This window comes from Puma concolor, chromosome E1 (assembly GCF_028749965.1).
Source record: "Puma concolor isolate L17-30 chromosome E1, mPumCon1.1.hap2, whole genome shotgun sequence".
NCBI classification, from domain to species: Eukaryota; Metazoa; Chordata; class Mammalia; order Carnivora; family Felidae; genus Puma; species Puma concolor.
Genome location: NC_141680.1, coordinates 23,370,063 through 23,381,377, shown reverse-complemented (window position 1 = coordinate 23,381,377; position 11,315 = coordinate 23,370,063). Strand labels below are relative to the sequence as shown.

The following is an 11,315-nucleotide window of genomic DNA, read 5'->3' as shown; positions in this document are numbered from 1 at the left end:
TGAGGTTCCAAAGAACGGTTACTCCTTTTTTCCCTCTTGCCGATTTGGTTTCACACACCTGCATGCATCACCATGACTAGGTGAGATTGTGAACTCCCTGCAGTCCCAGGGATATAATCTAACAGGAAGGGAGGATGTGACCACAGTGAATCCAGCTACTTGTTTATTATGCACGGTGCCTTGCAGGGCCCCTCTACAGTATAGAGTAGCCAAAGGTGCTGAACCATGGCCTTGCCCATAAACAGACAGAGGAGAATTTGCACAGTAAATACAGCCAGCTGGGAAAATTGATGCTGGCGTAAATAATACATGGCAAATCTAGTCCTTTATGCAGAAATTCATTGCCAGTGGCTCCGAGATGCAATATAATTACCCTTCTCTTCCTGCCAGCTGTACCACAGCCTGGTGCCCTAGTGTATGAAATAACCCCCCTGTCTGTTATTGGCACTGTGGCCATCCATCTGAGGGCTGTAGCCGTGGCTGGGGGGGGGGGGGGGGGCAGGGGGTGGTGAGGAGGACACCAGGGAAAGAATAATAAAAGGCAAAGTAGAGAAATGATCAGAATTGTTTACGGACTACATTTTTTAAAGGAAGGTCGCCTTTCTTGGTTAGAGAGCCTGTCATGTAATTAATTAGTTGTGTCTTGGCTGCAAGAAAAGGGGGGTCAGAGTTACAGGGGGAAGCTAGGACATTAAGATGATGAACGTAGCCGAGGCAGAAGCAGGAAGCGTGGAGGACCGGGAACGAGCAGCACGCTGGCTCCGGGGTATCTGCCTGAACGAAGACAGGGTTGGTGAGCCTAAGATGAGGGGGAGCCCGGCACTGCTGCTTGCAGAGAGGACCCTGGGAGAAATTAATGTTCGGTATCCTCACACCATGAGGGGCTGGCGCATTTCTGCAACCGTAGCAGGGAAAAATACGTTAAGCTAGGAGTTGCAGATCCCTGCCGCTCCTGACATTTGGGCATTTTGAGCCCACAGAGGTAATTTCTGCACAGCGGTCTCCCCAATCACTCAAGGGTTCTTTTTTTTATGGAACTCAGGAGTCCAGGTAGTCACGACCAACCAGAGAGGGAAACTGAGGCCCAAAGAGGAGGAGTGATGGTCCCATGGCAGAACAGGAGCGGGCACCCAGGACCCCAGAGACCTTTGGGTCTCCTTGTTACCTTTAGTTTCCCATCTGCATACTTCTCTTCCCCTGGACAATTCACTGCAACTCAGCCATCACCCAGGTGGCCTCACTGGCCACGGGAAGCTGCCCCATTCACTGCTGCTCCAGACCACCTTGTGACATTCCTGCAGGATCCTGCCTCCCCAACCCCCAAGCTTGCTTCCTCCCTGGATCTTGCTCTCAGACCAGGGCTTCACCTCACCCTGCGTGCTGCCACTGCACACTCCATTCTGGGCAGGCTGCATGGTGCGTTGGCCTAGCAGGCTTCGGGCCGGGCTGGTTCTTTTGCCCAAGTGCCTTTTGCTCCCTTTGCTTATGTGTCTGCTGTGTCAGGTGCACACTCACCCTGACATCCTCCCTTTTTTATGCAGCAAGTATTGTCTAGATAGACATCATAACCCCTCTCTGCCTCTCTTTCTGTTCACTTGTCTGCGCACGAGCTCAAGAGCCATTTTAAGAGCCCCATGTCAATTTTCCTTTTGTTCTCTCTGCAGTCTGGGAGCTCAGTAATGGTTAACTATATGAATGGGTGGGCTCTAATGCATTTTAAAGATGGCAAATGAGGAACGCAGGGATGTTTTTCTCTAGATCTAGATAGTCATTGATTCCCCAGAGTAGCTTTTTATAGAGCTTTCTACGGAGGATTCTTGTATGTCCTGGGTTTGATATTAAAATTTTTTTTTCAACGTTTTTTATTTTTATTTTTGGGACAGAGAGAGACAGAGCATGAACGGGGGAGGGGCAGAGAGAGAGGGAGACACAGAATCGGAAACAGGCTCCAGGCTCCGAGCCGTCAGCCCAGAGCCTGATGCGGGCTCGAACTCACGGACCGCGAGATCGTGACCTGGCTGAAGTCGGACGCTTAACCGACTGCGCCACCCAGGCGCCCCCCCTGGGTTTGATATTAGAAAAAAATTAATGTTGAGTCCCTACTCCGGGCTGGCACTTGATGACTTTAAGTCAGGCACCTGAGCCCCCAGAGACTCTCAGGCAAAAAAAGGTCCATGTCTCCTTGAGGCTGCTCTCCACTGCAAGTAACAAAACCTGGCCTAAAGAGGCTTAAACAATAAGGACATTATCTCCAGTTACAAGGAGTCCGAGTTTGGCTTGTTCAGTGGCTCAGTGTGAAGGGGTATAAGGCCTCTTTGATTTCTCCACTCTGCCTTCCTTTTGTGTTGGTTTTGTCTTCAAGCTCATTTTCCTCATTAAATTCTGGATGTGGCCATTCTGAGCATCAATCCAGACATGACAGTATCTACAGGCAGGAACCCGGGCCTTGGGTCCTTTTAAGAACCAGGAAAATTCAACTTCCGGCCAGAGCAGATTTACCTCATACCTTAGCACAGAATTGCTTTCTTATAGCCCACACCTAAATCATGGCAAGGGAAATGGGTCTGTGATTGGCTCAGACCAAGAAGAAAATAGCCTTAGGGCTGGGGTCAGGCTTCTCTTAAGCACATGCTGTGGCCTTCTGGGAAATGGGGGCACTACTAGAAAGGAGGGAGTTGCATGGAGGAATTAGACATCCAGTGGGCAGCCCCAAGTCCAGAAGGCAAGTTTTTCAAGGCTCTCATGTGCTTAGGCCCTTTGTACACATCTCATTTAGATCTTAGAACAGACACCCTTCTAGCATGGGGAATCATTTCCATTGTACAGTCAATAGGAGCCCAGCAAGGCTAAGGACATAAGGCTAATAAGTGATAGCAACAGATTCCAAACTCGGGTCTGTCTCATTCTAAACTCTTCTGTCCATCCTCATGCTGCCTTCAGCTGTGAATATGTAAACGTTTTGATAAAACTCTTTGTTGGGGTGCCTCACTGGCTCAGTCAGAAGGGCATGTAGCTCTTAATCTAGGGGTTTGCGCCCCATGTTGGGTGTAGAGATTACTTAAATATAAAATCCAAAAAAAAAAAAAAAAAAAGATTATTTTTCATATTTTGCCCAGAGAGCAGCCAAGGCTATATACATCCTGAGCTCTTTTCAGCTTAGTTCACCATAAAAAGCTGGATCAGAGATCTACTTTATTAGCTCTTTCCAATTTCCCCTAGGGAATTTACAAGAGACTGCATGACTTAGACTCCTTAAGCCTCAGTTTCATCTGTGAAATGGGGAAAATAAGACCTGCTGCTTATAATTGCTTTAGGTTCATATGGTTTACGTAAAGCACTGAAGACTTTTCCGGGCCTATAATGGGACTTAACCTCATATTATTATTATGAGGCTTCTGATGCCTGGGAGATAATTAGTGACAGCTTCCTTCTGTCCGGGCAAGGCCAGCTTCAAGGAAGTATGACCAGTGCAGTTGCACAGAGCCCTGTGCTTATATTCTACTGTTGCCATCCTGAAATTCTTAATACTTTTGGAACAAGCATCCCATATTTCGCACTGTGCCCTGCAAGCTACATAACCAGTCCTGTCCCCAGCAATGAGTAGAACTCTTGTACTGGCCCTTCCCTTTGGAAAATACCCTACCACTGATTTCTTAGGGAATAACTCCCTTAGAGAGTTACCTCCTATAGAAAAATTGGGGTTAACATCTTGTGTCTTATCTCTGTTCCATTCTGGGGTAATCTACATGGCCTCTTTCAGAAAGGAATACTTTATATTTTACATAATTTACTAGGTTCAGAGAAGTTAAGAGGGGGCTGATGAAGTAGAATGATGATTTGGGGTTTTGGATAAGGAAAAGATCCAGGTTCAAAATGCTGCGGGGCTCTTTCTGGCCAAATTACTCAGGCAAGGTAAGGTGTCTGTCTCATTGGTAAAATCTATGTTGTGGGGGAATTATATTTTCCTTATTGGTAAAATTACATTGTCTCAGGGGAATTTAACAGATAATCTATGCAAAATGCCTTCCATAGAGAGCCTGGCACCTAGTAGGTGCTCAATCACCATTAATTCTTTCGGCTCTTGCCAGAAGTAACAAAATCAGGGCACTAGAACTTACAAACCATGCTGCTACTAATAAAAGAAATAATATGATTTATTTTTTCACTACTGTTTTGGGAAAGGCATGTGCTTCATAAATATGTATTGGAAAGTACTTAGCAAATGAGTAGAAATAATAAAAATATGTCAAAGTAAACTGCTCCTATAAATATGTCACTTGGTAGACAAATTAGTGTTTTATTACTACTAAATACTATTGCTTGCCGAAAAGGATTTTAGATTACTTGCACAATGGGTACATTATTGAGTGCCTCTGCAGAAGGACACGATAAAGATGAAAAATAGTGATGGTGATAATGCTAAAGGTGGAGAAATGAGGAGTGTGGGTAAATGCAGCTCTGAGACCTCCTTGCTTCAGAGATCTGCACATTATTTAGCAGCATTCCAATGATTTAGCTATAATATGGACCAGAGGGCCCTGGGAAAAAAATGACCTCTATAGGATGTTATGAATCTAGGCTCTAACCCATGGATTGAGCACACTTCCCTTTGGAACTGAGCATTTGGCCTGTAAACTGAGCTTACAAAAACATCTCTGGGCCTCACCCTATCCTTGCTCTGAACCTATTAACTTTCTATGACTATAATTAACACTGAGAGAAGGAGAGATCAGGTGGAGAATACTGGGCCTTAATCACAGGTCACAAATCCATTTCAGAATGAAGATGAACAATGTCCTGAGAGGGGAAAATAAGAGACAATAAATGCCTTCACTGGGAGAATTAAAGCCCTGGAGAGAAGCAGAGAGGACAGAATTCCATCAAGGAAAGTTACGAATATAGTCAGGTAGGAAAAAGATGAGCACATTTAATTTAGGGGTAGGAGACCTCTAGAAGGCTAGTCTTTTCATGAGTTCCTGGGGGTGGAAAGACCTGGTTTAAAATTTCAACTTAGCCTTTTTCTACCTGTGTGGCTTTGGGTGAATTAATCTTCAGATCCTTGTTAATAACATGGGAATGACAGGACTCAGTTTGCTGGGTTGTGAAGATTGGAAATCATACTTGTGAGAGTCTACGTGTATAAATGATAGTATTTTTACATCACTTCCTTGTGATGCTCATTATTTTCTTTTTTTTTTTTTTTAAATTTTTTTTTTTTTTTCCAACGTTTATTTTTGGGACAGAGAATGAACGGGGGAGGGGCAGAGAGAGAGGGAGACACAGAATCGGAAACAGGCTCCAGGCTCTGAGCCATCAGCCCAGAGCCTGACGCGGGGCTCGAACTCACGGACCGCGAGATCGTGACCTGGCTGAAGTCGGACGCTTAACCGACTGCGCCACCCAGGCGCCCCGATGCTCATTATTTTCAAATACAAACCGTTCACAACTGTGGGAGGTTTTGACAGGAACCTAAAAATAGGAGAAAGTATCACTAGACTTGGTCAGAAAAATGATGAGAATGTATATTATTTTCCTAGTCTACACTGGCTAACGATCCCCCATGCAACCCTTGTGCTTTATAGTTTGCTAAGCACTTCTCCGTAGTGCTCCGTAATCCTCATACCAACCTACCTCCTAAACCATTCCAATTCTTTCAAGAATGAGGAAGCTGGAGTTCGGAGGTGTTAGTACCTGCTGAAAGGTACACAGCCGATGAATAGCCAGGGTGGGCTCCCGAGCACAGGGTCATTTTCCTTTTACTAAGGCCTTCCTCTGAGCAGTTTCCTCACCCTCTTAGGGTAAAACTAACCCTGGGGGTTTAGACTGGGAAATCCTAGAAGAGGGAGGTGCCAGCGAGTGAGTGGGACAAGCATGGGTTTTGATGTCTTACAGATCTGGCTTCTAATAGCTTTCCAGCTACAGAACCTTGACTAAACTAATGAACCCTGATGGGCCCGGGTTGCCTCCATTATGAACCATCACCTGCTTATAGCATTGTTGCGAGGAACAATGAGATAGGAGAGGCGACTCACAACCTCTTACAACGAAACCAGTTCAAAGATGTTAAAGGACTCGCTCAAGGTCACCAGGCTGGGCCACCATCTAGCTGAGCCTCAGACCTGGACTCCAGCTCGTCGCGCAGTCTGGTGACCAAGGCAACGAGGAGCAGAGAGATGCCCAGATAGGGGCGAATGCATGCATCCACAGGACTCAGGCTCAGACTCGGCCAGCCCCGCCTCCGGCGGCCCCAGCTCCGCCAGGGGGCGCGCTCGGAGGCCGCGCTCTAGCCCGCCGCGTGCCTCGCCCCTCTCTATGGTGGCTCGGGCGCTGCGGGAGCGGAGGGGCGCTCCCGAGAGGGGGCGGGGCCGCGCCGGGGGCGGGGCCGCGCGAGGGGCGGGAGCGGCCGGGCCGGGCGGCTGGGGATGGGTGGGGGGGCCAACTTCCTGGGGCCGCCCGTGAGGATGTCGCGACCGCCCCCCGGTGCCCCTCAGCCCCGGAGACGCCGCCGCGGCGGAGTCCGAAGCCCCCCTGCCTGAGGCGTCCGCGGCCCGGATCCGGCTCCTCCCCTCCCCTCCCCTCCCAGGTGCGGACCGGGCGGGCGGCCGCGGCAGGTGAGGAGGCGGCGGCGGCGGCGCTGGGATCCGCGGGGCGCCCGGCCTGGGTGGGGTCCTGGGGGAGGCCGGGGTGGGGGCGCTGCTCGGCCTCGGCTCTCGCCGCGCTGTGGTCTGGAAGCGCCTCCTCCGTGCGGGGCGCGGCCTGGGACTCTCCCTGCCTCGCTGGAAGTCTCCGCATCCGGGGCAGCTCGCACCTGTCCCAGTAAAAGTCCTTCCAAAGAAAGCATTTCACCTGTGGGGGCAGTAACAGGAGACTGGTCTTTTCAAATATCCCCAAACGTCTTACATAACGGCAGGTTCAATTGGTTTGTGGGGGGAAAGATGCCGCCTTACGGCAGAGGAAACTGAGTCAGGTACGCGGCGGCCTGGTGCCCCCTTAAAGGAGCTGGCTTGTCCCTGCTTCCTAGCGGAGGGGCCTTTCGGGCCTCTCGGAAGGAGACGGCTGGAGTTTGGAGGCTTAGTGGAGAAGTTTGGGAATGTGCTGCCCCCTACCCCCTCCCGCTTTAGGGATTTGTCCTCTGTTCGTGTGAGATGGTGTGTGAGGTCGTCAGTGGCCAAGACGGAGAGGGAAGTGGGGCCTCTCTGCAGCCGGCAGCCCCTGAGACATTTGCCCAGGCGTAGGGAAGTATGGCTAGACCAGGGGAGTCAGAGCATGGCAGGCATCTGTCTGCTCAGAGCCTGATTTCGGGCTGGTAGAAGATACAAACAACAGCATATTTTCTCGTTTTTGTTGGCCTGTCATTTATTCTAGTGGGAAAAAACTGCTTGTGTAATCAAGGAAGGGTGTATCAAGCTCCTCCCAGTCTACCGCGGGGAGGAATTACGGTTAGCTTGGAAATAGGGCTTTACCCACTACTGTCACTTTGCACCTTGGCTAAAGGCCACGGTGACCTAATTACAGACATCCACAGGTGCATGTGGCCTTCTAGAAAGCAGCGAGTTCCTTATTCATCCCCTTTTACAGGTGGTTTGGAGGACCGGGAAGATTTCCCGTCACTCCTGTTGCTACAGCTGTCTGGGGAGCCTTGTGATTTTCTTAGTGACAATTCAAGTTACTGCAATGTGACCAAAGCTGTCCTATTTATTGAGCCATTTTTTTTTAGGAATGGGAGTAGGCAGGGGACAGGTGCTGGGCCGAGTTCCTATACAGAGTTCCAGGGTTGGGAGATGCAGGGTTGCTCTCCGTTCAGGGGATTTCAGGTTTGAATAACTTCTTTATCGTTTTTTCCTGATTGTGTTCTTTTTCACATTTCAAGGAAGTGGGTGATGGCAAGTATTTCTGAAGCATTATGGCATATTTCCTAATAATTTTGAACTTCAGAGTACAGTTCATAAATTACAGTTGATTTAGAGGTGTTATTTTTCTTAAGTTTGGAAGTTGTGTATAACAACTTGATGTGGCAAGGCTAAATAATAACTTGATTGTGCTTGAAGGAAATTTCCATGTAATCTAGGAGACACCCACACACTTTAATGTCTATATCTAATTATGAAGATAAGCCCACTAAAAACTTTCAAATTGGTCAGGTAGAGGTAGAGAGCTGTTACTCTGACTGTTTACATTGGGATCAAGGGTTTTAAATCCTCTAAATTGACTTAATTTAACCATTTGCTAAAATAATACGCACAAAACAAGAGCTGTTCTCAGATTAGAAATTAATTTTTTTTTAATTTTTTAATGTTTTTATTTATTATTGAGAGACAGAGAGACAGAGTGTAAGCAGGGGAGGGGTAGAGAGAGGGGGGGACACAGATCTGAAGTAGGCTCCAGACTCTGAGCTGTTAGCACAGAGCCCGACGCGGGGCTCGAACTCAACCAACTATGAGATCATGACCTGAGCCGAAGTCGGTTGCTTAACCGACTGAGCCACCCAGGTGCCCCAGAAATTAACATGTTTTTAATCTTTCTCATGGCCAAGAGGTTGACATAACTAACTGCTTAGCACTATCTAATAATGCATCTTTAAGGCCTCTTAAGATAGCAGTGGAAAAAGCATTTTCAATTACCAGCATTTAGAAAAGACAAAACAGCAACAGTAACAAAAAAGGGCACAATTTCTTCCCTAAACACATGTTCACTGTCATGTTTAATATAGCCACACCCATCTGTAAGAGTATTGTCCCTAGAACTTTCTGGAAACACCTATAGACACCTAAAGAGTGTTAGGGGGACAAATTCCACCTTGATGTCTTATAATAGAATCTTTAATGCTGCTGTTGCTTTAATGGTAGATTAGAGACTTAAAAAAATATTTATTTTGAGAGAGAGTGCTGCACCCATGAGCAGGGGGAGGGGGAGAGAGAGAGAGAGAGAGAGAGAGAGAGAGAGAGAGAGAGAGAGAGAATCTCACGCAGGCTCCACAATATCCACTCAGAGCTCCACATGTGGCCTGAACCCACGAACCTCAAGATCATGACCTGAGCTGAAATCAAGAGTTGGTTGCTCAACTGACTGAGCCATCCAGGCTCCTCTAGAGACTTTTATATCAAACTTGTACTGACCATAGTGTTTATATTTTGGGATGAAAGTTTTAACCTATGTACCTTTCGAATCTCCTCACCTCTGCAATACAGAGCTAAGTTATAATTTAGAGTTTAATGAGAATACATAGTTTTCAATTGCTATTGGTTAAATCTCAAGGGACGAGCTGCTTTATTATTGTTTGGTAATGATTGGTTATTATTTTTGTTTGGTTACTGGTTATTGGTAGTGGTTACTTGTGTTTATGTAAGAAAGATTTTGGTAATTATAAGGACAATCTATTTTTTTATTACCTTTTTTTGGTTTATTTTTTAATTGAACTATAGTTGACACACAAGGACAGTCTTTTTATATGCAAACACGCGAACTCCCATTCTTTCAATAGGGAAATGGTTTGGTCATTTTCTTGTATCGTGACTTTATATTATCAACAGTGTTTTAAATAGGACTTTTAATAGGATATTCTGTTACATCTCAAATGAAATCCATCCCTAACGGGAAGGAATCCTAGGCCTTGGCTCTCCCAGTTTCCAGGATTTATCAGTTGCCATGGTCAGGACAGTGGTTTTATCTAATCCTATAATGCCATTCTTACTTTAAACCCATTACCTTCCTTTCTCTTGATTAAGATGGTCATGAAGTTTCTTTGCTTTCCCCTGTGCAGGTTGAATATTCCCCATTTTTGATGCATTTGGGCCTGTTAACGTTCTGAATTGGAGCCAAACAGTTGGTTAAGAGAATCCTACTGCACAATCTTAAACATTTTCCTTTTTCAGAGCAAGCATAAAATCTGTGTTTCCTCTGGGGGAAAATTAGCTTTTTGAATCTGATAGGAAAACCAAAGCTGGTTTTTCCAGCTTTGTACCAATACAAAATCTTAACCTTTCCTTTCTGGTTTTGCCAGTACAGTGACTGGTGACAGTAGTGAATGATGAACTAGAGCCTTTGGGAGATCCCCAAGTCTTCCCGAATCAGTAAAAAAAGGTCACATTGTATTCAGTGCAGCCTTTAGCCTTTTTAGTGTGTTTTATTGCAAGGAGTTCCCAAAAGCCAGCCATTCCTTGAAAGCTGCAGTTTGCAGCTGAGTCACTAAAGGGTTCTTTAAAAATACAGATTTCCCAGCCCCACCTCCTGGAGATTTGATTGAGTGAATGAGTGATGACCAAGAATCTACATTTTATTTATTTTTTTAATTTTGTAAAAATGTTTATTTTATTTTTGAGAGACACAGAGCATGAGCCGTGTAGGGGCAGAGAGAGAGGGAGACACAGAATCCAAAGCAGGCTCCATGCTCCGAGCTGTCAGCACAGAGCCCAATGGGGGGCTCCAACCCACGAACTGTGAGATCATGACCTGAGTGAGATCATGACCTGAGCCGGAGTCAGAAGCTTAACTGACTGAGCCACACAGGCGCCCCAAGAATCTACATTTTAAAAACCATTCTGGCATCTATTTCCAAAAAGGTCCCCAAAGCGATTCTGATATGCAGCCAGGTTTGGGAGCCACTGTTGCACTGCTTTGAAATTCTTTACAAATGGTAGTCCCTTTAAAAGCATCATTATGGTATCCAGGATGTTTGATTTGCTAGAATAGCCCATTTCCTAGTCATGACAGATAACAAAGAGCTTTTATAACTTTTATGTAAATTACTTTACAAAGAGGCCCCCCCCCCCCCCCCCCCCCGCCCTCCCGCTGTATTATCTATCTGGAGTCATGAGGGAGGGTTGGTGAAAGTAGCTTCCTTTATTTCCTGAGTGGACAAATGAATGATAATGTGGAAACGACTGGAGGTCTGAATCGGTAGTCGAATCTAGTTACGATCAGTGTTGGATAGGAGAGATGCCTGGGAATTCTCCGCGTGTAGGATTTAAAAATAAAGCCAACTTGCCAGATGTTTCACTGCTTCATAGCCAAAGAGCTTTATTGAAAATAATGGAGGCTTAATAGTCAATAAAATTTAGTCACGGGTCCTTTGCGGAGTTCATGGAAGGAAGCACAATTGCTGAAGTACAGAACCATCCCAGTTAAAACAATTGGGGCACTCAACATGTTAGTTAGGGAATTAAACTTGGGAAAAGTGTAACAGTTGAGGAAATAGACAAACCTGGTTTTGAATCCCAATTCTTCCACCTCCTGGCCTCTGCTACTTCAAGACACGTTCCTTAATCTTTGTCAGCTTCATTTTCTTCATCCCCGAGATGAAAATAATGCCTGATGGG

The 11,315-nt window shown here is 46.3% G+C and overlaps 1 protein-coding gene across 4 annotated transcripts in view; it reads left to right on the top strand.

Annotated features, from left to right (window-relative positions):
* The first annotated feature begins 6,401 nt into the window (after positions 1-6,401).
* RFFL (ring finger and FYVE like domain containing E3 ubiquitin protein ligase) overlaps positions 6,402-11,315 on the top strand; it is a 66,229-nt gene continuing 61,315 nt past the window's right edge. For 2 of the 4 annotated variants that reach the window (XM_086686638.1, XM_086686640.1), the window contains exon 1: positions 6,402-6,611. The gene's annotated coding sequence lies outside the window, so the exon portion shown is untranslated. The remainder of the gene's footprint in view (positions 6,612-11,315) is intronic. The other 2 variants (XM_086686642.1, XM_086686637.1) reach the window with 2 other exon arrangements.